Source organism: Cupressus sempervirens, chromosome 1 (genome assembly GCF_028749045.1).
Source record: "Cupressus sempervirens isolate cs-2001-9-10 chromosome 1, ASM2874904v1, whole genome shotgun sequence".
In the NCBI taxonomy this organism is placed as follows: domain Eukaryota; kingdom Viridiplantae; phylum Streptophyta; class Pinopsida; order Cupressales; family Cupressaceae; genus Cupressus; species Cupressus sempervirens.
Window position 1 is genome coordinate 199,083,865 of NC_143118.1, and position 26,370 is coordinate 199,110,234.

At 41.5% G+C, this 26,370-nt stretch overlaps 1 protein-coding gene and 1 pseudogene across 7 annotated transcripts in view; one reads left to right on the forward strand and one right to left on the reverse strand.

The window, feature by feature from the left end:
• The window catches only part of LOC149576807 (calcineurin B-like protein 7), a 257,938-nt gene that overhangs the window by 172,697 nt on the left and 58,871 nt on the right, over window positions 1–26,370 (reverse strand). The window lies entirely within an intron of this gene.
• On the forward strand, window positions 629–1,423 carry LOC149576809 (F-box/kelch-repeat protein At5g15710-like; annotated as a pseudogene).

Below are 26,370 nucleotides of genomic sequence, written 5' to 3' on the forward strand. Positions count from 1 at the left end.
TTTTCTTACATTCTGAATTGTGGTCGGGATTTGAATTACCCATTCCAGAGCTTTACTGTTACATCCTTGAATTACCAGCAGCATGTTAAGCAGATTTTATTTTGAATACTTCAACAGCTTTTAGTTCACAAAGAAGAGTTGGTGATTCTTCAATCTTGAGCCCCAATTATACTATGTGTGTTCCGCATTTAACCAAGTAGCCTCAATTAGTAGTAAGTTAACTTTCGTTTCTTTTATGAAACAGCTATAGTTTTGTAGGTAATGTTTGCTTATATGTTGATATGCGACAATTAGATTTGACCAGTTGGGTATGGGGCTTTATTTTGTGAGATATGGAGTGTGTGTTTCCTGTGCTTATTTAATTTAATTATCTTATAGGTCTGATAAAAAAACTTCTAATAAAGTTTTATAATTTTGTGAAGTCTAAAATCTTCAAATAGTTCATTTAGACTGATCATATTATATATTTGGCATTCAATTTCCACCACATCCTTATGGTAGAAAAGACAAACTATTTCTACCACTCCTTCAAAGAACTGTCCATCTGTCCATCTCACATCTAAGACGATTTGAACCTCAGTTCTGATCCGTGCAACCAGCAGTCTAATCTTTCCATTCCACTACTTTTTTGCCCAAGTCATTGAGAATCCCAGTGGCAGCAATTGGGGGTTTCCTCCTTGTGAAGGGGAGTTCAATTGGGGATTTCCAATATTTTGCAGTATGCAATCCAATCTCAAAGCAATGGAGAAACCTTCCACCATTGCACAAGCCAAGATCAAGCAGATTCATGGAATGTGGATGGGGAGGTTCCTTGTGAATATGCTGTAAGGTTGGCTCTATGGATGCCCAATGACACGGTTTATTGCAATGGGACTATCTACTGCCTCACCTCAGCTAGGCCTTATAGTATTATTGCCTTTGATTTTGTCAATGGGGTTTGGAGTGAGGTCATGGTGCCTAGGGCACCATATTTGTTGTGTTCCTTCCTTTTTCAAAGAAGGAATAGACTTACTCTTGTTGGAGGAGTGGGTTCTCCCAAGGATTGAAGGTTTGGGAGCTGGACAAAGAGGATGGGTGGGTAGAGATTGAATTAATGCCTAGTGAGTTCTTCAATTGGTTTTTGGGTGGGAATGCGGATTTTGATTACAAGTTTGCTGGATGTGGAGATTTCTTGTATTTTTTCAAGGATTCTCAATCTCAGATGTTAGTGTGTAAGCTCTCCTCTCATGGTAACAAATCATCTTGGAGATGGATTCCTGAGTGCTCTTCTGTTGGATTGCAGTTCTCTAAATGCTCAATTCGGGGTATGTTCATACAACCACGGCTGGATGTTTCAAGTGTATACTAAGAATTCTAAATTGGAATTTCGGGATCTTGGAATTTGATACAATGGAAACGAATGAGATACTTATGTGACGTTAATCTTTCTATCTTTTTGTAATCTCACTTTGGTGCTGGACTTTTTTTTGTTGTACTCACAATTCTTTGTGGCTAATGTATGAATCACATTTCTTTTTCTATATCAATAGTATCGAAAATTCTATGCTCCATTGCATCATGTTGCTCATATTGTTTGAGATGTGCTGGTTGGAGAGCTGCTGTTTACATGCTGGTCGGATATAACTGTTGTTAACACGCTGGTTGGATATTAACTGTTTTGTTAACATGCTGATTGGATATTAGATTTTAACTGCTGTTAACATGCTGCTGGTTGGATATTAACTGCTGTTAACTACTGTAGGTTCAACACAACTATAGATCAAATTCATCTTAAAATCACATGGAAGGGTGGTGTTCTGTTTGAATTTCACTTTATTGGACTTCATGAAGTTTACCATAGTTGAACCAAGTAAAGCTGAAACAAGTTAAGGTCATCTTAGCCACTTGATAAACATTTTATCTGACTATTTATTACATAACATTTATACATTAGTATGTATAACAATATAAATTCTCCTTGCAACTAATTTCTTGAATGTTTGTATGCTTGTTTGGCCTCTACACCAATTAAGACATGGTGCATTGTTTTTTGATTTAGAATTCATGGATTCGAAAGTTGTGCCCATTTATAATTGCCCATGTGGTGCTGGGGCGTGCATATTAAAAGAGTCGCACACAAGCAAAAATCTTGGGCGAGAATTTTGGTGCTGTCCTGAGAGTAAAAAGGTTATTAATTTTGACATGTTATGTATTGTATGTTTCAAACTAATGACGTGTAATAATATTAGTATGAACTAATATTTTGTATTGCAGGGGAGCGGAGGTTGTGGACATTTCAAGTGGTTTGACTCTACAACTACTCATAATGAAAAAAACTAGTGGAAAATGTGTAAGACATGAGAGGTGGCCAGGGCTAACATTGGTTCAATGACAAAAGATGAAATGTATGATGATATGTGTAAAATGTTTAAAGCACGAGAGCCTGAAATAATCTTTTTACGCTACCTTCTATGTGTAATTATTGGCCTCTTATTCGGCCTTGTATTTTGGGCCCTTTTTCGACAATGAGCTTAATACAGATAGAACTTTATTACATGTTTTGCATTGCCTTTTGGCCTCTTACTCGACCTTGTATATTGAAACCTTATGCGAGAATGATTAAATAAAGATAGAACTTTGTTATATGTTTTATGAGTTGAGTTAAAAGAAAATTTGTAAATTTAATTTAGTTCCTAGTTTAAATTTTGAAATTATTAGACTTTCTTTTCCAAAATTAACAATCTTAAGAAAATTATATGAAAATTTGAAATATGAGAAATTATAAATAAAATGTATTTTATGTTGTGTCAAAAATATTTGAAAAATACAAATAATATAAAGATGTTCAACAATTCTTATATATTCTAACTCATTTTAAATATTGTACAATATTTTTTATATTTGTTTCTTACTACTTAAATTGTTATAGTTAAATTAAAAGATATTTTATATTTCAAAAATGTTATATTATATTTATTTCTATTTTTTTGAACCTTACATTTTATATATTTGTATTATTAGAAGCATACTTGCATTTTCTATTTTATATTAAATTTTACAATACAAAATTTAGATAAAATTTGAGATTTTGTTGGTTTTAGATTCTACAATTTTCTTCAAAATAATTAGTTATAAAGTTATTAGAAATTAGTAGTATTATTTATATTTAGCACTAAATTCACATATTATATAGACTACAGAAAATTTTACTTTTATATTTTACATATAACTTAAAATTATCCATTTTAAATTAAATATTATCAACGCAAATTACATTATTAGCACTTGGCAATATGTGTTGTGCAATGACAAGTACTACCTTTTCTGAGACATGAATTGTTAACACATCGTAATATGTGTCGTGCAATGACAAGTACCATCTACCTTGGATACCTTCTACTCTTTGCATAAGGCAAGGACTCAAACTCTCCAAGAGCTCTTGTTTTGTATACAAATATTCGACCATTTTTTTAGTAATATCACAACAAATTATAAACTAATGTAGTTTTATTTTGGTGGACTTAAGTATTTTTCACAATTTTGATGACAATAAATATAATTGCTTTAAAATCATATAATGTGTAATCACGCTAAAATGATGTATTAAAAATATATTTCATTCACATCTGTAAAAAAATAACTTGTTCATGTCGGTATTCCAATTCCAATTCCTAAATGTGCAACCAAACGGAGGAAATGCATATTCTCATATTGAATTCTTGGTGAACCAAACAGGCCCAAATCGAATTCCCAAAACCGAAACATGGATTTCAAGTTCCAGAATCCCAAATCAAGGATTTTGGATGCCAATTCTGATTTCATATTCCTGCAACCAAACGGGCCCTATGTGATCACGAATGGCATCCACAATTATCTTCATGGCTTTCTCATTATTTTCAATCCATTGAATTTTCTCTGGATCATCTTTAGGTTCTTTTTCTTCTCTTACAAAAGATTCTAATTTGTTTTCTTTTAATAGCATCAGCATACGAAGTTTCTAAGATTCAAAGTTATCAGCACTTGTAAGTGGTGTTCAAATCTTAACATGTTTGTCATCATGAAGAATAATGAGATGTGGTGTTTTGTTTCCCTTCCCACCCGATTTAGCCTATCAATTTTATCTGATGTACAAATGGAGGCCGTACGGTAGTCTCTGGGTGGCAACGCACAATGGAGTGAGGCCGCACTGCAATGTTGGAGCACAAGAAGTCGTACGACAACGAGCAGGTAGTGAGAAGCCATACAGTGCAAGAACAAGTGACCATACAGTGGTCTCTGGGGGATCGTACGACAATGGATTGAAGGGTCATACAGTGGCAAGGGAAGAGGTGGTCATACGGTGAAGGTGGAGGCGCAATTGTGCAAGATGGAGATAATGAAGTCGTACGGTATGGACAAACTGGAGGCAGAAGGGAGGTACGGGAAGATGGTGGTGTGCTAAGGCCGTACGTCTATACAGTGATACGGAAGGAGGTTGTACGGTGAAGTAAAGGTAACTACAGCAAGGAGGAAAACAAAGAAGTTTGACAATGCCGTTCGCAATGCAAAATGCAATATATTAAACACGAACACCTTGCAAGAAACCAAAGACCAGCTAGATACACACTTGCACCAATTAATAATGATATTTTGCATATAGACTCAAAAATGGAGCTTAGAACACAAATAACCTTCAATTAGATTTGCCAAAAGATGGTGCTCCGATTTGCCAAATCCAAGCGAAGTATTATAGGCGACGAAATAGGGTGAGGGTTAAATCCCACTAAAACTGGAAATAGCCAAGTAGGGAAGGTCTTCCACTTCTGAAATGGCGAACAACAAAGAATCCCAACAGGAATTCGTAGTACAAAGAAATAATTCAAATTGCATACCTAATGACTACCTACAAGCCATGCTTAAATACCTGTCGGGGAAAACTTTTCGAGGGTGTACAAAGATAGCTAACAGCAACACAAACAACGAAAACAAAAAATAAAAATGGGTTTGAGATATTTTAAATCAATTGGCTCAATAACAAAGATATGATTTATAAACTATTTTATGACAGGAATATTACATGAGAATCTACAATTTAATGTGAAATCTGATCTCTTAAACTTAATGTCTCTCCTTAACAAGGCTCTGATACCATGTAAAATTTCTTACCAGATTTCAAATTTGAGGCTGACTGATACACAACTTTTGATTGCAGGTATGAACGCTAATGTCAAAGAATAGATTTCCTCCAGAATCTGTAGATGTTAGTACAGAAATAACAGAGATAATAAAATGTTCTTGAACTTGAAATGTAAATCGATCCTTTGATGTGTTTGCATTAATTGATTTCAATGCCTTGTTATGTCGGGCAGATCAAGTATACATATCACATGAAGGGGTATGAGGGTGAATGGGTATGTCTCTAAATGGAGACATGAACATTCACCATCATACCGGTTCGATGTTAGTTTATCATACTGGTTGGTATATATATATGTATGTATCTAATGATCTAGATTATAGTTATTGTCAGACCAAAGCTATATGCTTTAACACGATTAAAAGGTCATGCTTAAAGAAGAAGAGATAGACATCTCAAAATGATGAGAAGAAATATGCGATGCCAACCATATCAAAGAATAGCTAAATGTTATTTTTCCAGCAAATCATCATAGCAAGCACCTAATACCTTCTTGAGAACTGTCAAGAGTTATGATGCAAAGATGATACCACATCAAGGCATGAGCCTCATGGACTATTAAAACAAGGTCATTGGATGCAAGGAAGAAGGCACAATACAAAGGCAATGCCACATCAAGACATGAGCCTTATGGACTATTAAAACGAGTTCATCGGATGTAAGGAAAGAGGCACGATGCAAAATCATCGAACACTCAAACAAAAAAAAATACATAAACATATATACATGAAGATGAAAGATGGTCAAGAACAAATCCAACAAGGAAAATGGAATCACATGGTACCAGGAATTATTTGCCTCCCACGACTCTCCTCATACTATGACTTGAAGATCATAAAATATAATAAAGAGACCTCACCCGCATATGCATACTAGACAGGACAAACATGAAGTTGAAGACTATAAACATAGAAGGCTATAACACTAGAGTTTCAAAATTAGCCAAAGTCGTCGATAGACACAACACAACCCCCACATAGTCACGCTGCACATTAATAGGTATACCACATATAGTGAACACAAGACAACCAGTGCAAAGAAATTTGGATGTTGAAGAAGCAATTCACGACGAGAACAACGAATAATAGCCTTCGATGATAGAATATAGGATTTCTCTTACAGACATTATGCAAGGTAGTATAGCATCTCCAGATTCTCTATCCCAACAAATCACATGATCCTAGATACTGAATACTTTGAAGAAATGACAACAATCATTAAAAAATTAAAAATGATTTTAAATTCCAATACATACCCAATATCTGAAAATCAATGCTCAAGAAGACAAGATATACAATGAGATTTAAATTAATGCCAATATCAGATTTTATATCTGGAAACACCCGCTATTAGATTTAAAAACACCCAACATACAAAACAAAATGCATACTACAACAACAATCACAAACTGATAATCAAAATACTTTATAGCGATTAAACTCTTATCATAATTTATTACATGAATGAAACAGAATGTGACAACCAAAGGGAGAATAACCAATACATAATTTCCTTCCATTGTTGTTATCAAAGCCTGGCTCTGATACCATGTTAGGATTTTGCCTACAAAATAGAGATAGCAGCAATAAGGAAAGCCAAAAAAGAAACAAGAAACACACAAAAATATCCTGGGAAAACCCTTCAAGAGTGAAAGGAAAAACCCAACCAAACAACAAAATATTTCCTTTATTGACCCTAAAAATTCAAGTGTACAATGTCATTCGCTTGATGGGATATATACAACATATAGAGAGATTCTTCATAATACAACCGAAGATTTCTTCTCTTTCCCAATATATGACTCTTAATTTTCAAATACGACTCTTCAAATTTCCATGCCTCAACACATCTAGTATGACACGCGTCTTAATATTTAATATTACAATTTATCATAAATGTCCTCTTCAAATGAAGGTGACTATAACGATAATAACGTCCATATTTCCAAAGATAAAGATCTCTATCACACCTACAATCTTCAACACTTGGATGGCTGAAACCCGGTTTGCATCTCACACAATCATTTTGAGATGACTTATGAGGGTGAAAGAGGCATTATCACAAATGGTTATTAGCGACCATTAGGGTATTTGGAAGCAATCCAAAATGGTGAGGACCCAAAAGGTGAAGGCATTGATATTTATGATGATTGGTAGGCTCGTGTGAATTATGTATTGGAATTCACTGGACCTATCATGTCTATGTTTTGGTTTGCCAACAATGATGAACCATGCTTGGGGGATATCTACAATAGCATGGACACAATGTTGGAGCAAACAAATATTAAGTTAGAATACATTCCTCTATCATTGTTTATTGATAGATATCTAAATCGGCATAACTTACATCAAAATAGCTTACATGAACATCATTTAATATCCCAAGTCTTACGAAAGAGAGAATGATCCTGAGGACAACTTATACAAAAAGGTGGAAGCACTTTCTCTTCATCTTTGGAACAAGATGACCACACCTTTGCACCTCCTAGCATATGCTCGATCTCCCAAGTACTATAGCGCAGAATTGCATACTATACCAAGTAAAGTGCCAATATATAGAGATGTTGAGGTTGCTAGTGGGTACAAGAGAGCATTTATTAGACTCTTCAGCAATCTAGAGGTGGGGACAAATGTTAGGAGATAATTTGGATTGTTTATCTATGGAAATGATGCATACCCTATTGTCATCAATGACCAAAGAAAACTAGATGCTATTACATGGTTGTATCTTCATGGGCAAAGATTATATGTACCTCCAACCTCTTGTAATTAAGATCCTATCACAAGTAAGTTTTAAAGTATTTTTTTTCTTTTTTGTTTGGCCACTTGCTTTATAGAATTTAACACTCAACACTCTTGAAAATATCTTGTATTTTTTATTTTTTGTTTTGATGGTTTTCTCTCTAGGTTGCAAGCTCATCTACCACTAATTGGAATCAAGTGCACAAGCTGCAACAAAAAAAGCAGAAGACTTGGTACTTATTCACACCAATTTGCTCCTCGTGGCATGTAAGGATCTGAAATACAACAAGGAGATAGAGAAGCTTTGGGATGTAGTACTCGAGATTGTTGTCTTGGATTTGACCATTCAGGATCTTGCTAAAGCCACTTTTTTACCATACTGGGTAAAGAAAACAATGCATACAAATAATAGAACAGATCAGCAGATAGGAATAGCAGAACTTCTTATTATATTCGCATACGCCAAGATATTACATTATGCTTTTGATATCATAATTACAATGATCCCGAAGGGGGATATAAATACTATCCGAGGAACCTTCTCGAAGGTATCGGTCGGCCCAATACAACATGTCGACTACAATAATAGAACCTTCTGGATACATCTCAACGCAGATACATGTCGGCCTTACGGCATACCTCTCGATACCCTACGATTACATCTCGTTACCCTGACGGGTACATCCCGTTACCCCGACGGGTACATCCTGTTACCCTGACACATACATCCTGTTACCCCGATGAGTACATCCCGTTACCCCGACGGGTACATCCTGTTACCCTGACACCTACATCCCGTTACCCCGACGGGTACATCCTGTTACCTTGACACATACATCCCGTTACCCCAACGGGTACATCCTGTTACCCTGACACCTACATCCCGTTACCCTGACGAGTACATCCTGTTACCTTGACACATACATCCCGTTACCCCGACGGGTACATCCTGTTACCCTATTTCCTGCCAACATCATCCCCCCCAAAAAGAAAAGTCGTCTCCCGATGACTAGACAACAAAAAACCCAACCATTAACTACATTATTCCATAAAGCAAAAAGAACATAGATTTATACATCAAGAAGCCGAAGGCTGAGTCTCTAACTGTGAAGATCGGCTGCGTCGAAGCTGATAGACCTGTTTTGTGCATATCTGCAAATCAGCTCTAATCTGTGAGTTCTCTTCCACCATCTCCTTTAGCATCAAAGCAACCTCCTGACACTCAGCTTCCTTCTGATCGTGAGCCTGCTGCGCTGAGTCCTTCTCCTGAAGTGCTGTTGCCAACCGCTGCTCGGTTGTTGCTAATTGTTGCCCCACTGTGGCTAACTTTTGTTCTATCTGCTGTTTCCCTCGTGCACTCTCCTAGAGCTGTGCTAACAGGGCTGTCCGCTCTGCTTCCCGCGCAATCTACTGGGTGGTAAGATGGTCGGCCATCTCCTCCCGAACCTTCTCTACCATCTCCCGAGCCTTCTGTCCAGCCTCTGCCCTTCACCGCTCTGTCAGCACCAACTCTGCTATGGACTTGCTCTGCTCTGCAATGACAGCCAGGCGAGAATGAATATCTGTGTCCTCCTCTGCTGGTAGAGGGTCTGACACCTGCATTCCTGTAGCCACTTTCTTAGCTGCTGTTGCACTCTGATCCTCCACCTCTGGTGATGTCGGTATCTCGACTATCTCGCTGTTGGACCAATTGGCCTCCAAGGGCGTGTGCTCTCTCATGGGAGACTGAATAGAATGGCTTCTAGTGACAAGGGCAAGTAGTTGGCATCTCAGGTACTCACTCACCCGACTTGCTATGCTTGTTGCTGGCACCTGGGGTGCCGCTTCAAGAATACTGGAATGAGCACCCTGATCCTTACCCAATAGAGTGTCGACTACGGTGACTACCGCATCTGACCCAATCACCTCCAACTGAACCTGCTCTTGCGTGCCTCCCTCACTAACTCCTTCCTCTGTCACTGGCTCCGCCAGAGGAAGTGACTAAGGCAAACTCTCTACTATAGGTATGGGAGCCGGTTCCTGAACTGTTAGTTGCATACCAATAGTCGTGGCCACTGGTGATATCGTCTGCTGGCTTACTGAAGGTTGTACAGGTGCTGCTGCTGGACGTGATGTAGGGTGTAGAGTGACTGGGGTCATCACCACTGGACGCCGGAACTAACCGAACCCTGGAATGTGAACATCCGCCATGGTGTGTATGTGTGGTGCTGGAATTACTGAAGCTAAAGTAGTAGTCACCGATGTAGCTGTCAACTAGCATGGAAAGCGAAGTGGGACTGCTGAAACTATGCTACCCTCCTCATCTTCTGCCTCCTCCTCCTGTTCCACCTCCATACCCTCTAAGTCGTCATCCTAATCGCAGGATGTGTCCTGACGGCCACTATCTGTATTACCCGATTCCTCCATCTCTTGCCGTGTCCTCTTCTGGCCCTTTCTCTTCTGACCTGTAGGTGAATCCAAATGCTTCCATTGCATTACCAGAGGCTCGCCAGGTGTTGCCAGACTCGGCTTAACTTCCAACTGCTCATGGGGTATCATCTTAGCCGTAGCTTCAAGAAAGAGTCCAATGGCATAGTGCGACATATGGAATGTTTTGTGCTGCAGGGTCATGAACTCCTCCATGCACGTGGCTTACAATGAAGCCCAGTCATACACTTTCTCATTCATGATTCCATTCATCATACTGACCAATGGAAAAGAGATGTCAGATGCCTTGCTGGATCCTGTAAACCTTCTTTTCAACACATCCATCAAACACTTCCAATGTCCCTCGCAAATATCAGACTTCTGCAGCCCTCTTTTCTTTGAAGTGTCCATGAGGGTATCAATGTGTTGTTGTACCTCGTCTTTACAAACCATCCATATTAGCTGCAACTTAGTCTCCTTACTCATCTTTTTGGGTTTACCGTCAATCTTGGCTCCACCTTACGCCGCTCTTGGTATACCAAATACTCTTGTAAAATCAGTTGGCCGAAAAGATACCACGATGTCATACCCTAGATACGGACTTGAGCATTTCCGAGAATGCCTGTTATAAGCTTCGATCATCAGTCGCAGGATGCCCTCAAAATCCCTAATACAGAAAAGTGGCATCTGGATAGCCCATTCCACCTGTGCCTTCCTGATGCTTGCTTTAACCAAGTGAGTATTCGGGTGTTCATCCCACCATTTCCAACAATCCCAACCATTCAATCCTTCAAAGACTGCCGTCTGTGGTATTGTCTGGACATCTGGCTGATTTTGTACTTTTGCCCTGTGCTTGCCTTTGTCCTTTCCCCGTGGCCGCACTTGCGAGGGTCCTACCTGTACATCTTGATTCATGGTCGAATCCGGCTCCAGTTGCTTCCTCCAAGCCCTCTTACTGGCTGATTGCATATCAGTTAGCTCGAATTAAAGCCTTAAGTTAATGATCTATTTGTCCGGCTACAAAAAACCTCTTCCAGCGGTGTTTTCCTATTTCCTCTTGTATGTAGTATGGTGAGATTGGTTTGAAGGGCTATACAGGAACAAGTTTCACTTTACTTGTACTATATGAATGGCTTAAGGCAAGGGCCATATAGGCTAACGGTCTCCCACATGACCCATTCAGAAAAGCATGTTACACAAATATCTAAGATTTTTTTCTTAAAGCATGCTGCCTCACAATGTACAGTGAAAACATAGCTGAACAGTAGCATATATGCAGCAGAGAAATACCTTAGTTGTCAATATTCCAAGTGGAAATCAAAAGAAGAACAGTATTGCCTTAAGTTTATTAACCTTTGGGTTGTTACAGTGCTGTAATAGAATTGCTATGCGTATAGTTCTTTACCAAATCAAGTCCGCCAAATCCCGTATCAACTCCCACAAACTCGCCACAGATGGAAAAAGTTAACCCTGGGGACCAAAAACTTCTCGAGTCTGCTCCAATTTATATCCTTTTGTCACACATCCTACTGCAGGCTCCGCCAAAGCAAAGCACACGCAGTCACGATCTGCTAGGAATCGATCCTGGACCCCTTTACGTCAAAGGCTTTGGGTTCCTTATTGGACTAGGAAATGGTGATATTCAGCACACCGTGATGATAAATCGTTAAGGTTATCGCTCTCACAAATCCTGACTTCTTTTCTCGGTCAAGGACGGATTCCCTTTTGCCAATTCCTCTAACCTTCTTTTGTCAAACGAATTGGAATGTGCATATGTCCAACCTCGGCGGGAGCTGAAGTGCTAATCTTATTCACATATTTGAACGCTATAATCAATGGTTGGAAATTCCGCAATTACCCTTTAATCTTCCTAGTTTTTCAGACAGCACAAGTCTAGTAGTGCAGGAAGTGTGGCTTCTACTCGATCAAGAATCGCTTTAAATGATACAAATACATGCTACAGTGCCATGGAGTGAGTAAGATACTTGCCCTCGACTTGCGCTTGCTTGCAATCTCAATGCCATTCGCTTAGAGTGATGTCATACGGTGTTATTAAGTAAACACTGTACGGTGGTCATTGCTTGCCAAACGTCCATACGGTGCTTTTTTCTCTTTCTTTTTTTTTCAAATATATATATATATATATATTTTTTTTTTTTTTTTTTTTAATACACAGCAAAGTCAGTTTTCCCTCGACCGTCGTCATCGTCAGTGTGCAACGACGAAGGGGTCCCCCAAACGTCATTCTATGACGCAAAAGTCTTTTGGCCGTGGTATACCTTCAGCTTCGAGCCATTCACTTCCTGAGGCACTTCCCGTCCATCCAAAGTCCATAATTTTATTGCTCCATTATCCCCTACTTCTCGGATCTGATACGGCCCGACCCACTTAACTTTGAACTTGCCCGGCTTGATCTCATTTCGGCCGTCGTACTTCAATACCCACTGTCCGGGCTGAAACCTATTTAGTTTCAGGTGCTTATCGTGCCATGCCTTTCGCCTGTTCAGCATTACTTCAGTGGCCCACTGTGCTAATAATTGCTTCTCCAACCTATTCAGTTTGTACAGCCGCTCCCTTAAGCTTTCCATGTCGCCCAACTTGTTTTCTAGTGCTATTCGCAGGCTTGGTATCATGAATTCCGCTAGTACTACAGTCTCCTATCCAAACATCAGTTGAAACGGCGTGTGTCCTGTTGTAACTTTATACGCCGTACGGTAAGCCCATAGAGCAGAAGGTAATTTCTCCTCCCAATCCTCCCCTTCGACCACGCAGGATTTGTATATAATTGATACTAGGATTTTGTTGGTAGCTTCGACCTATCCGTTTGCCCTTGGGTTGTACGGACTTGACAGCGAATGATAAATTTTGAACTCCACGGTAAGCAGTCGGATCACATGATTTACAAAATGTCCGCCTCTATCACTTGTTAATTGTAATGGAATGTCGTACCTGGTAATAATTTGTTCATAAATAAACTTTTTTGTACTTACCGCTGGGTTGTCTGGTAGTGCACGTGCCTCCACCCATTTAGTCAAGTATTTCGTCGCGACGATAATGTAACGGCACCTTCTGGTTCTGCTTGTCTTCAGAGGTCCTATGAAGTCCAAACCCCACTGTTCAAAGAGCTCCTGAGCATGAGAGGGATTCAAAGGCATGAAGTCTCTCTTCAAAGGTTTCCCGGCTCGCTGACATGTATCGCATGCAACGACCCATTCCCTGGCATCATTGTATACCGTTGGCCACCATAATCCTGCCAGAAGTATCTTTTGTGCTGTTGTGTCTGGCCCCATGTGTCCTCCCACTGGTCCTTCATGCGCTTACTTCAGTACTCGTGGGATTTCTTCCTCCAGAACACGATGCCTCAGGATCTGATCAGGTCCCATTTTGTATAACAGTCCATTAATCAACTGGAATGTTCGACTCTGTATCACTAACTTTCGTCTTTCATTCGGTGGCATGTTACTTGGAAACTGTCCTGTAGACAAGTACTCGCCGATGCTTGTGTACCACTTTGGTAGTGCAGCAATTTGAAACAACTGCGCATCAGGAAAATCATCATTCACCCCGTCTACCAGTTCTCCTATTCTGATACGTGACAGATGATCCACGCTTACGTGTTTCTTCCCTAGCCATACAATGATCTTGAAGGTAAACTCCTGCAACAGGAGTAACCATCGGCTAATCCTTCCTTGAATAATAGGTTTGTTGATCATATACGGTAGAGCCTGATGGTCAACATAGAAGACAAATGGTGTCGCCAGCAAGTAATGACGAAATTTCTGTACCGCGTAGACCATCCCCAAAGCCTCCCGTTTGGTCATACTGTAATTTTGTTCGGCTTTTGATAGTAGTCGATTGGCAAAGTAGATCTGGTGATCCAGCCCGTGGGTACCTATTTGTGCTAGGGTTGCTCCAATTGCGTAATTGGATGCGTCGACATGTACATGAAATTCTTTGCTCCAATCCAGATATGCCAGGATGGGTGCCGTAGTCAACTGCACTTTGAGCCCTTCAAATGCTTCATCTTGATCCTTTTCCCATCGGAATGATTCTCCCTTGCACGTTAACCTATCTAGCGAATATGCTATCTTGGCAAAAATTTTGATGAAGCGTCTGTAATAGCCTATATGCCCAAGGAAAGATTTTACCTCCGTTACATTGGTAGATGGCTACATCTCCAATATTACTCGCACCTTATCCGGATCTGTCCTCAATCCCTCCTTATAGACGATGTGTCCGAGCAACCTTCCCTGCGGAACCATAAACCTGCACTTCTTCGGGTTTAGGGCCAGGCGCGTGCGTCGGCATCTCTCCATACACTTGCCTAAGGCTACCAAATGTTTGTCCTCAGCGCTGAACACCGACCAATCATCCAAAAATGCCTTAAAGTTTCTGACAAACATCTTATCAAAGATGTGCAGTATAATCCATTGGAATGAAGCAGGCGCATTGCACAAACCGAACGACATCTGATTATAGGCATACACCCCATCTTCTACAACAAATGTCGTCTTCAGCTTATCCTCCTCTGCGATTGAAATCTGATTGTAACCAAAAAAACCATCCATAAATGAGTAGATATCGTGTCCCGCTACCTCCTCCAGGATGTTGTCCGTGAATGGAATCGGGAACGGATCCTTGATGGTAACTGCATTTAGGCATTTGAAATCGACGCATATTCGGATCTGAGTGGAGTCCTTCAGCGAGATCACTATCGTAGATACCCAGTCACTGGTCTGCACCTTGAAAATAATGTCGGCTTCTAACATCCGATTGATTTCCTCCGTAACCCATGCCGCATAATTTTTGTTCATCCTATAGAGCTGCTTCTGTACGGGTACTGCTCCTTCGATTAACTGAATGCAGTGCACACACAACTCCAGCGGTACTCCTTTCAGGTCCTTGTACGTCCATGCAAACACATCCTTATACTCTAAAAATATCTTGAATGCTACTGCCTTTAGTACTGGGTCCCAGTTGTCCCCCACCAGTATGTTTCGTGGTTCAGCTTCGTCTCCCAAATTCATGGTCTGCAACGCAGCTTCATTGTATTTGATGGGTTCCCCTTGAGTGAACTTATGTGTCGGGGTCACATCGAGTGACGCATCTCCTTGCTTCATCTCGGTGAACTCCTTTGGAAATTCATCAGTACTGTCTCCTTCTATCGTTAGTACGTTGCAGCTTTGAAACAGTTCATAGTCTTCTATCTGCCAATGGTAAAGACCATTTACTGAATCCAAATCATCCTCTCCTTCCAGTCATAGAACTCCCTCCTGATTTGGTTCCAGATTCGGCCCCCTTTCATCTTCTTCTCCTTCGAAATCTGACGATAGAGCTTCTTCCCCGACCATTTGAGTGTGCAGATCGATGACATACTTTCGGCCTTTGCTTTCAAGTGATAAAGTATTTTTCTTCCAATCGTGCTTTGCCTTGGCTTGTATCAGCCACCCCTGACCCAGAATAGCATCATACCCTTTTCGTTTTAGGGGAATCACGACGAAGTCCAACAGGAATGGTTGTGTTCCAATCATCACTGGTTGTGCTGTGAGTATTCCCAATGGCTTGATTCCATGTTGATCAGCTGTTAACAACTGGAAGGTAGGTGGCCACAATGTCGGCTGTCCCAACTTTTTCCAAGTATCCTCTGGCAGGACATTGACCCTAGATCCTCCGTCTACGATCGTGTCTATTAGCACAATTCCGAGAATGCCCATTTCGACAATTGCCGGATAGCATCCAGATGAAAGAGCTAATAGCATCGGGTCTTCCACATTTGCGCCCCCCTGATTCTCCTTTTCTTGCTCTACTGGTTGCTTAGCAATCGGGACTATATTCGTGAGTGTCGTATGGAGTTGAGGCATAGTGAGCAACAAATCATTTATCCTGACGGGAACCTCGGCCTATAATATTTTCCGTACAATGTTTTGTTCTACGCAGTTCCGTACAGAGGTACCAAGTGTGTCCTTCAGGTGTGCTGTTTCTCCCTATGCTACTATCTGGATCTCTGCGCGGGCTTCCTCCAGTCTCTTCTTTTCCTCCGTCGGATCAAGGTAGAACTTTGCCTACTTTCGAGTGATAGCTAGAACTTCTTCCTCGTCTGTGCCGACAGTAATCAAGTTTACTCCAGACTTTGGGCACTTAGCATAGTCATGATCGTCAGGTCCACACCATCGGCATAGCAACTTTGGTGTATTCTCCATTGTGCACTCTCGAGCGAAGTGACCCCACAGATTGCATGCGTGACATTGAACTATTGGTCGGCCATTCGCATCATACTGGATTCGACTTCTCTCGCCATTATTGTTGTTGCCACTATTGTTGTTGTTTTGACTGCGCCGATTATTTTTGTATCCTCTCGACGTGGCATCCTCCATACTGTTGTTCCCGCTCCCTCCAGACGTGGACGCTTCTTGTGTCAGGTGTTAGCCGACTGGACGGTCCGGCGGTATTTTGTATTTTGTCGCCGACAGTCCGGTGGTGTTTTTGTATTCTGCCGCCAACGATCCGGCGGTGTTTTTGTATTCTGTAGCCGACGGTCCGGCGGTGTTTTTGTATTCTGTAGCCGACGTCGTCGGTGAATAGTTTGTAGCGGATAGAATATTTGTGGCCGACGGACTCCTTCGGGAAGGTTTGGCGGTAGTATTTATATCCCGTCTGGGATCATTGTAAATCATCATTCATCTACTATTGCGAATATAATTCTGCTGTTCGTGTTCATTGTCTGTATACGTTGATTTCTTTACCAGTACGGTAAACATTTGGCGCCATTGCCTTATGAATCTGGAAGGTGGGAGGAATGAAGATTAATGCCAAATCAGCTTAACAAGGATCGGAATAAGGCGAAGGGAAAAGATGGAATCCGTCCTGCGCAGGAGAATTTAATTCTGGCACAGCAAGCCGAACGCCAACAGAGATTTCAGAAGATTGCCGACGGACACCGGAGCGCGGAAGAATTGTTGGAGGAGACTCGACAGCGGGTGGAATTGGTGGAAGAAGCACGGGAGGAGTTCTTGAAATTGTGTTCGCCAAGGGAGGAAAACTCTGACGGAAGAGCATCAACTTGCACGGCTCGCAGTGCCAACGGAGCACAAGCGTGGAGTGATCTCTTCATCCAGGATAGACTTCCGCAGGAAACAATTTCAGAGGATCCTTCTTCTTCACCAAGGTTCGCAGCTGTCGACACCTTCGGTGTGGGAGTGCAGACCACTGGTGTGGGAGTGCTGACCGCCGGTGTGGGAGTTCAGACTGTCGGTGTGGGAGCGCCGACTGTGGGAGTGCCGATCGCCGGTGTAGGAGTGCAAACCTCCGGTGTGACAGTGCAGACCTCCGGTGTGGGACCCAAAGAAAAGCTGCCGAAATTTGAAGGCGATGGTACAGCCGACCCGATCCGACATTGCAAAACATGTGAAATAATCTGGAGGGCAAATGGCATAATTGATGAAGACGACTGGATGAGACAATTTCCGGCAACCCTACGGGGTGTGGCGATTGATTGATTTTCGGATACAGATCCACAAAAGCTAAATAGCTGGGATAACATTAAAAAGGAGTTCTTGGCGGAATTTAAACTCTTGCGGGAGGATAATGAAATCGTAGCAGAGATTTTCAATACGAAACAGGGGAAGCATGAAACTGTCCGCGTCTACGCCAGGAGATTAAAAGACTTAATAAACAAAATGGAAAGCAAGCCGGCGAACGAATTGCAGAAAAGGTGGTTTGTGGACGGCCTACGCTCACAGTTGCGGAGGAAAATGAAAATTGTACCACCGTTGTCATATGTGGATGCTTATAACAGAGCACTAGAGCTTGAAAGTGTACAGAAGACAAAGAAGAAGAAAACTAGCTCCTCTGACTCTGATGACGACGAATCTGCTGGAGATGAGAGCAGCGACGACGAAGGTAGTAGCAAAAAAGTTTGTGCCTTACAGAAGGATATGGTTCGAATGATGAAGGAGTTTAAAAATATGCAGAAAGAGCCAAAAGGCAGTGAGCTGTGGTGCACGGAGTGTAAGACAGACGGGCATACTAAAGGATCGTGTTCCAAGAACCAATTCTGTGACATTTGTTAGAGCATGGGCCATTCGACAAAGGAGTGCCCCTTTAACATGAAGACAAGAGGATCTCCGCAGGTGTTTTTCATACAGGAGGCTTCCCCGTCGGGCAGTAGCGGAAATACGAACAGCGCAGGTGCCACATTCGGAGGGTATAGGAATAATAGCAGAGGGCAAAATAACAACAATGCAAACAATAACAATAATAATGGAAGCCAAAGTCGAACCCAGTATGATGCAAACAGATGGCCGATCGTTCAATGCCGAGCATGTAATTTGTGGGGTCATTTTGCGCGGGATTGTACAACGGCAAACACACCGAAATTATTATGCAGATGGTGCGGACCCGGCAATCACGAAGATTCCAAGTGTCCAAAAGCTGGAGTAAACTTGATCACTGTTGGCACGGATGTAGAGGAGGTTCTGGCAATTACACGGATGCAAGCGAAGGAAAAGAGAAAAATGGGGGAAGCGCAAGCGGACATTGCAAAAGCATCGTCAGCGGGGACATCTCAGTTGAAGGACATCACCGGCACCTTGGCAAGAACATCGCAGAACAAAACATTGTACGACAGATCTTACAAACGGAGATACCAATCAAGATAAGTGACCTTCTCACAATGCCCCAGTTACGGACGGCCATTCTGAATCATACACCGTTTTCGAAAACACCGGAGGACACAGGAAGGGACAGTAGGGAAGTGATGACAATAGACCCAATGCTGCTGGCACTCACCTTCGGACGGCATCCGGCGGTCGTCGAGATGGGGATTTTGGGAAATGTTTTGACATAGACAATTGTTGACGGAGGGTCCGGCGTGAATGTCTTACCGGAGGATACCTGGAAGAAGTTGGGGAAGCTGACGCTGTGGCCACCTGCATTTCAGTTGCTCACGGCAGACCAACATGGAATCAAACCGTTGGAAATTCTGAAAGCGCAACCGATAACAATTGGTATGCAACCATTTTTATTGGATTTTGTGGTCATTCCATTAAAAAGAAAAGGCTATGATGTTATTCATGGACGGGATTGGTTGGTGCAAGCAAAAGTAAAACATGATTGGAAACGCAATACCCTATCAATGGAGCGCGGAGGCAAAAGATTCATAATTGACCTGCACACGCAAATGGTTGGCGAGGAGGCAGCATTGTCAGATTCTGACAGTGAAGGCGAGAGTGATGACGAAGGAAAGAGGAGAATGGAACCAGATGAAGGAGTATTGAGACTTGACGAAGGATCAAATGACGACGACCTAGACTCGGTGAATGGCCTTTACCACTGGCAGATAGAAGACTACGAACTCTTTCCGAGTTGCATTATGCTAAGGGTCGACGAAGATGAGAAAAAGGAGGAAAATGAATGTCCGGAGGAATGCAGGAAAGCGGAAGAAGGAAAAGCTGCCATGGCTGAAGCTGAGAGGAAGAACATACAGTTTGAACACAGAAAAACGAAAGATCCCACTATCCGGTACATGGTGAATAGACCGCACAGAAAGAAAAGGTTACACCGCAGCATAAAATTAGTGGAAGGGCACCGACAGCAAGGAAATAATCCAGTTGCGCGACGACCGCAGGCATAGTGGGCGACGGGGGTGGCACAGAACAAACGTAAGGCGTACGACGGTCAGAATGAAATCAAAGTGGAAAAGTTTAAGGGCAGATAGGTTGGACCATATCAGATTCGGAAGGTCTGCAACAATGGAGCGATCAGATTATCAACTTTGGACGGGCAGAAGATACCTCCGGCAGTCAACAGATCCAAATTCAAAAAATATGGCGCCAGGAAGACTCCGTCGCTGTCACAGGATGGCCAGCTGACTCCGTCGTCGTTGCAGAATGGCGATGCCTGGAGGCAAAATGGAGGTACCTCTGTTATTTGATTTCTTTTAGAAAAAAAAAAAAATTGAAAAAAAAATAAATAAATAAAATAAAATAAAAACCCGCAAACAAAAAGGCCCGTGGGCAACTGCTTGTCCGCGGGTAGTAGAAGTCCCGCGGACAACTGCTTGTCCGCGGGCACTGAAAGTCCCGCGGACAAGTTGGCCGCGAGCAGAGAAAGCCGCGGATGGTCCCGCGAACAATCTATCCACGGGTGGTTATAAGCCCCACGGGTAGCTGTCCGCGGGCACAAATTTTTTTTTTTAAAAAAAAAAACTTCCTCCACCAGGCCGCGGGTAGAAGAAAGGCCACGGGGAGGAGAAGAAAGGTCGCGGGTAAGGAAAGATAGGCCGTGGGTAAGAAAAGTAAGGCCACGGAAAGGACGCGGGTGTAATTAAAAGATTCAGCTCCGCCAGTCAGAGTTTCTCCTCCACCAAAAACAAGGCCGTGGGTAAAAAACATTCCCGCCAGACTCCATTCCCTCCAACCAGACTTCCGCGGGGAAACAGAGACATAAAGAAGAGTGCTTGTTCTGCCCGAAGGAGAAGAATTTCTGTGTGCAGAGGGATTTGTGGTGGATTGTAGAGGAAGCAGTTAAAAAAAAAAAACAACAGAATCAAGTTGTTCAGAATGAGTGACAGATGATGCCAAAGGGAAGGGGACGCATCCGTGGTTGGCGAAAAAAAGTGCAGAATCGGCAGATAATGACAGAAATGGTGTGTTCCGTGCATTTCTGTGTGGGTTGCGAAGTGTTAATTTGGTCTTGGCGGCCCGACCCGGCCCTGTACTGCGACAGGGAGCGCACCCGGGGCGCTGCCCCAAGAGCCCGCGGGGGCGCTGCCCCTCGACCCCGCCGGGGGCGTTGCCCCCTGGACTCCCAGTTGTTGCGGATATCAGTTGTGGGAGTCTGACCAGTTCAAAAGAGTTGAAGTTGCTGCAGGCATGGATTGTTTGTGTACCAGAGGCAGTGGGAGCAGGTGTTGGCTGTGAGGCTGTCTTGGTGGATGCGTAGAAAGCTCGGGAGGAGCTGATCATCCAGTTGGAGGTAGTGCAGTGACACTTGGCTCAGGGTACCGAGGAATTGAAAACAAAGAAAGCAGCATAGGTGGCTATCAAGGTCAGCTTGAGGAGACAGTATTGTGTTAGCAGAGGCTACAGATGTAACAGGATGAATGTGAAAGTGATGTGACAGAAGCAGATTTCTCTTGTTGGAGTCACTCTGTTAATGTATTTTGTTTGTTAATTTGTCTCAGATATTTTGTCAGTCGTCAGGAGACGACTTTTCTTTTTGGGGGGGATGGTGTTAGCTGACTAGACGGTCCGACGGTGTTTCTATATCCTGTAGCCGACGGTCCGACGGTATTTTGTATTCTGTAGCCGACGGTCCAGCGGTGTTTTTGTATTTTGTCGCCAACGGTCTGGCGGTATTTTGTATTCTGTAGCCGACGGTCCGGCAGTGTTTTTGTATTCTGTAGCCGACAGTCCGACGGTGTTTCTGTATTCTGTAGCCGACGTCGTCGGTGAATAGTTTGTAGCAGATAGAATATTTGTGGCCGATGGACTCCTTCGGGAAGGTTCGGTGGTAGTATTTATATCCCGTCTGGGATCATTGTAAATCATCATTCATCTACTATTGCGAATACAATTTTGTTGTTCGTATTCATTGTCTGTATGTGTTGATTTCTTTACCAGTACGGTAAACATCAGGAACACTTGCTGCGGTGTTCTTGTTTTCAGATTGAAAGGGCATTCCTTTACCAAGTGTCCCATAATCTGGCAGATCTCACAATATTGCTCTTTCGAGCAGGATCCCTTTGTATGGCCTTCCTTCTTGCACTCCGTGCACCACAGTTCATTGCCCTTAGTCTCCTTGTTCATGTTCTTGAATTCCTTCATCATCCGAATCATGTCCTTTTGAAGGGCACGAACCTTCTTGCTGCTACCCTCATCATCGCTGCTATCCTCTCCTGAGGACACGTCGTCATCAGAACTGCATGAGCTAGTCTTCTTCTTCTTTGTCTTCTACTCACTTTCCAAATTCATTGCCCAGTTATATGCTTCAATGTATGTCGATGGTGGCACGATCTTCATCTTCTTTCGCAGCTTTGGGTGAAGGCCTTCAATGAACCATCTTTTCTGTAACCCATCAACCGGCTTATTCTCCATCTTATTGATCAAGTCCTTCAATTTCCTCACGAAGACTCGAACTGTTTCATTTTTCCCTTGCTTAGTATTGAATATCTCGGCTACAATTTTATTATCGTCGCGCAGGAGTTGAAATTTTGCGATGAACTCCTTTTTAATGTTATCCCAACTGTTTAACTTTTGTGGATCGGTATCAGTAAACCAATCAATTGCAACACCCCGTAGGGTTGCCAAAAATTGCCTCATCCATTCATTTGTACCTTTATACCATTGGCTCTCCAAATTGTTTCACAAGTTTTACAATGTCGAATGAGATCAGCTGCCCCATCACCATCAAATTTAGGTAACTTCTCCTTTGGTCCCGCCATCCCGACGGTCACACTTGGTATTCCGACGCTCACACTTAGTATTCCGATGCTCACACTTGGTATCCCGACAGCTGTGTTTAGTGAAGAAGGGTCTCCGTTAAGTGAATTTGTTCCTTCTGGAAGTGGATCCTGGACGAAGAGTTCACTCCACGCTCTTGCTCCTTCGGCACTCTGAGCAGTGCGGTCGATTCTCTTTCGTCTAGATTGTCTTCCCTCGGCGAACACCAATTCAAAAAATCGTCGCGGGCTTCTTCCACCAACTCCACCCACTGTCACGTCTCCTCCAACAATGCTTTTGCACTTCTGCGTCCGTCAGCAACAATCTTTTGGAATCTCTTTTTGCGTTCGGCCTCCTGGTCCAAATTCAGATCGCCATGTGCTATGCGTATTTCATTCTTGTCCTTTAGTTTGTTCTTATTCTTGTTCAGCTGATTCAGCATCACTCTTCATTCTCCTACCTTTCCAGGTCCATTGGGCAACGGTGCCAAATGTTTACCGTACTGGGTAAAGAAAACAATGCATACAGATAATAGAATAGAACAGCAGATAAGAATAGAAAAACTCCTTATTATATTCACATACGCCAAGATATTACATTATACTTCTGATATCATAATTACAATGATCCCGAAGGGGGATATAAATACTATCCGAGGAACCTTCTCGAAGGTATCTGTCAACCCAATATAACATGTCGACTACAATAATAGAACCTTCTAGATACATCCCGATGCAAATACATGTTGGCCTTACGGCATACCTCCCCATACCCTACGATTACATCCCGTTACCCCGACGAGTACATCTCGTTACCCCGACGGATACATCCTGTTACCCTAACACATACATCTTGTTACCCCAACGGGTACATCCCGTTACCCTAACACCTACATCCCGTTACCCCAATGGGTACATGTTACCTTGACACATACATCCCGTTACCCTGACAGGTACATCTCGTTACCCCGACGGGTACATCCTGTTACCCTGACACCTACATCCCGTTACCCCAACGGGTACATCCTGTTGCTTTGACACATACATCCCGTTACCCCGACGGGTACATCCTGTTACCCTATTTCTTGCCGACACCACTTTGCTTGATGTGGATGATGATGATGACACAACACCCTCTAGTGCTAGTGGAACCGGTTTGAGTTCTAACAAGGATGTTGATCTACCACTTGCGGCTGCTGAAAACTCCATTGGTGCTGATTTTATTTATAATCAATTGACGATTAATGAACACTTCCATGATTGATGAACATTGAATCATGTTTCAAACTTTAATGAGCTATAAGTTGCATTTTGATTTTGTAATTAAGTAATTCAATGAAATGATTTTCTTTGGAATCGTGAACATATTTGTGCGTGTGTGTGTGTATATATATATATATTATATATACACACCTACCCATACATACCATAATGGAAAAAAAAATCATGTACCCAGGTACTAGGTTCTCATATCTGAATCTATCCTCAAACCCAAACCGGTAACTTAGTTGTTTATTAATATAAAAATGCATGTTGTTGCCCATCATAAAATAATCACTGCATAAGTTTTTCGTCCCTTATTAATAACGGCATTCATTACTTTCACTTAATCATTCACAGTTATTAGTGTTGGCCAGCTTTAACATTAAATGTCTTAAACCATTGCCTTTTGTTATTAAATTGCTGTTCATCGTCAATGTGGATCACTGTTTTATCTTTGCATACACAACTATTTTTGTTCTATATGATCTTGATACTCCATTAAAATATATATCAGCAACATTTCTTGTCTTCAATCCATATCATCTTTATTGTCACTCTATTATTAAATTTATTATTCTTGAGAGTGACCATTAACAAGCAATGTTTACTGTCTTGAATATGATGAATGTTGTTCATAGCGTCTTGAATATGATCATTTTTTTTCTATCTTGTTCCAAGCATATCAATCTCATCTATAAGGTAATACTGTGAGCTTTCTCTTAACTGTTTACTTGTTTGATTTGGATGGGGACATCACAACATCCTACATTCTCACGACTAAAGTTGCTGCTGTAATTATTAGTTGAAGTAGCAAATTAATGAATTGCTGGTTATTTAAAACAAGAAGCTTTCATTCTAAGTATATTTTTCATATCACTAATTTCACTTAATCATTCACAGTTACTAGTGTCGTCCAGCTTTAACATTAAATGTCTTAAACCATTGCCTTTTGTTATTAAATTGCTGTCCATCAATGTTGGTCGTTGTTTTATCTTTGTGTACACAACAATTGCTATTCTATATGATCTGAGTACTCTGTTTAAATCTAGCTCAGTACCATTGCTTTTCTTCAATCTGTATCATCTTTATTGTCACTCTATCATTAAATTTATTATTATTGAGAGTGATCATAACAGGCAATATTTAGCATCTTGAATATGATCAATGTTGTTCATAACTTGTCCCCAAGCATATCAATCTCATCTATAAGGAAATATACTGGTAATTTCCCCGATTAAATTGCTTGGTAATTTCAGAACAATGTTTATGTAACTCTAATTGAATAACTTCATTGATACTGTAATGTCCCTCCGTTGATAACAATTCTCTTCACTCTTACTGCCACATAGACTTGGGTGTCCAAAAATTTGTGTCTGTGAAAAATGTAATGATCTGATTATTCTACTTTCAGTGGTGTTCCATTCTACAAGGTCCCAATGTAAATATATGTAAAATATGAAGAATTCTCTTGCTTATGTTGAACACCATATATTTTCATAATCTCTGATTAGTCTTGAATCTTGACTGAATATGCCACTGTAATTAGATCCTCTTCTTTATTTCTGGTGATGGCTTAATATGTATCACTGGCACTATTTTCTTTCTACGTACTGTCTGTCAATGTAATTGTGAAATATGTTACATTTGAAAATGGGTTTCCTCCTATATTTTGTCTTCTTGTCTACTAACTGTAGAGAGCCTAACTTTTATATAATCTCTTCCCAATGGGTATGTTTTATGTTCTTCCTCTTTATATGTTACGTAGGCTTATTGTGGCTTATCTGTGTATCTCTCTAATCATGAGGACAGTTGCACCAATCGTATGTTCATAAGTGGTAGACTGACTGTTAAGTCCCTGCAATCTCCATTTGTATATTGTCTTGGTGTGAGGAATAGATTCTGACTGTGTCAGGGATATATTATGTGCTAAGTCAATCAAGGATTCAGCTGACTGCTATATGTTCGTCCAGTTCATAATTGCCACTGTGTATTTGTTGATTGCAAATTTCTGGTTGATTTATTCTGCAATGTTCCCATCAAAGACTATTTGCTATGTAGGGGAGATCCCTGAAGCATTTATATTTTATAAAACATACTGAACTGTATCCTTTATTATAAGTCAACAAGTATGATTTTTCCTTCCCCAACTCTCTTGGTTTTTCCTACCAATACTCATATATTTTTTCTTTCCATCTGCTTCATGGCTGTCCTCTCCTTAATCTCTTTGTTTCTTATTAACGTTCTTCATCCATACTTTGTATGGTGAGTGATCAGAAACCCCTGTCAAATCTTATAGTAGGGGCTGAATATAGAAATTTCACGATAAGGATTCCTATGCCCATACCAACTGTCGTTCATCAATTTTT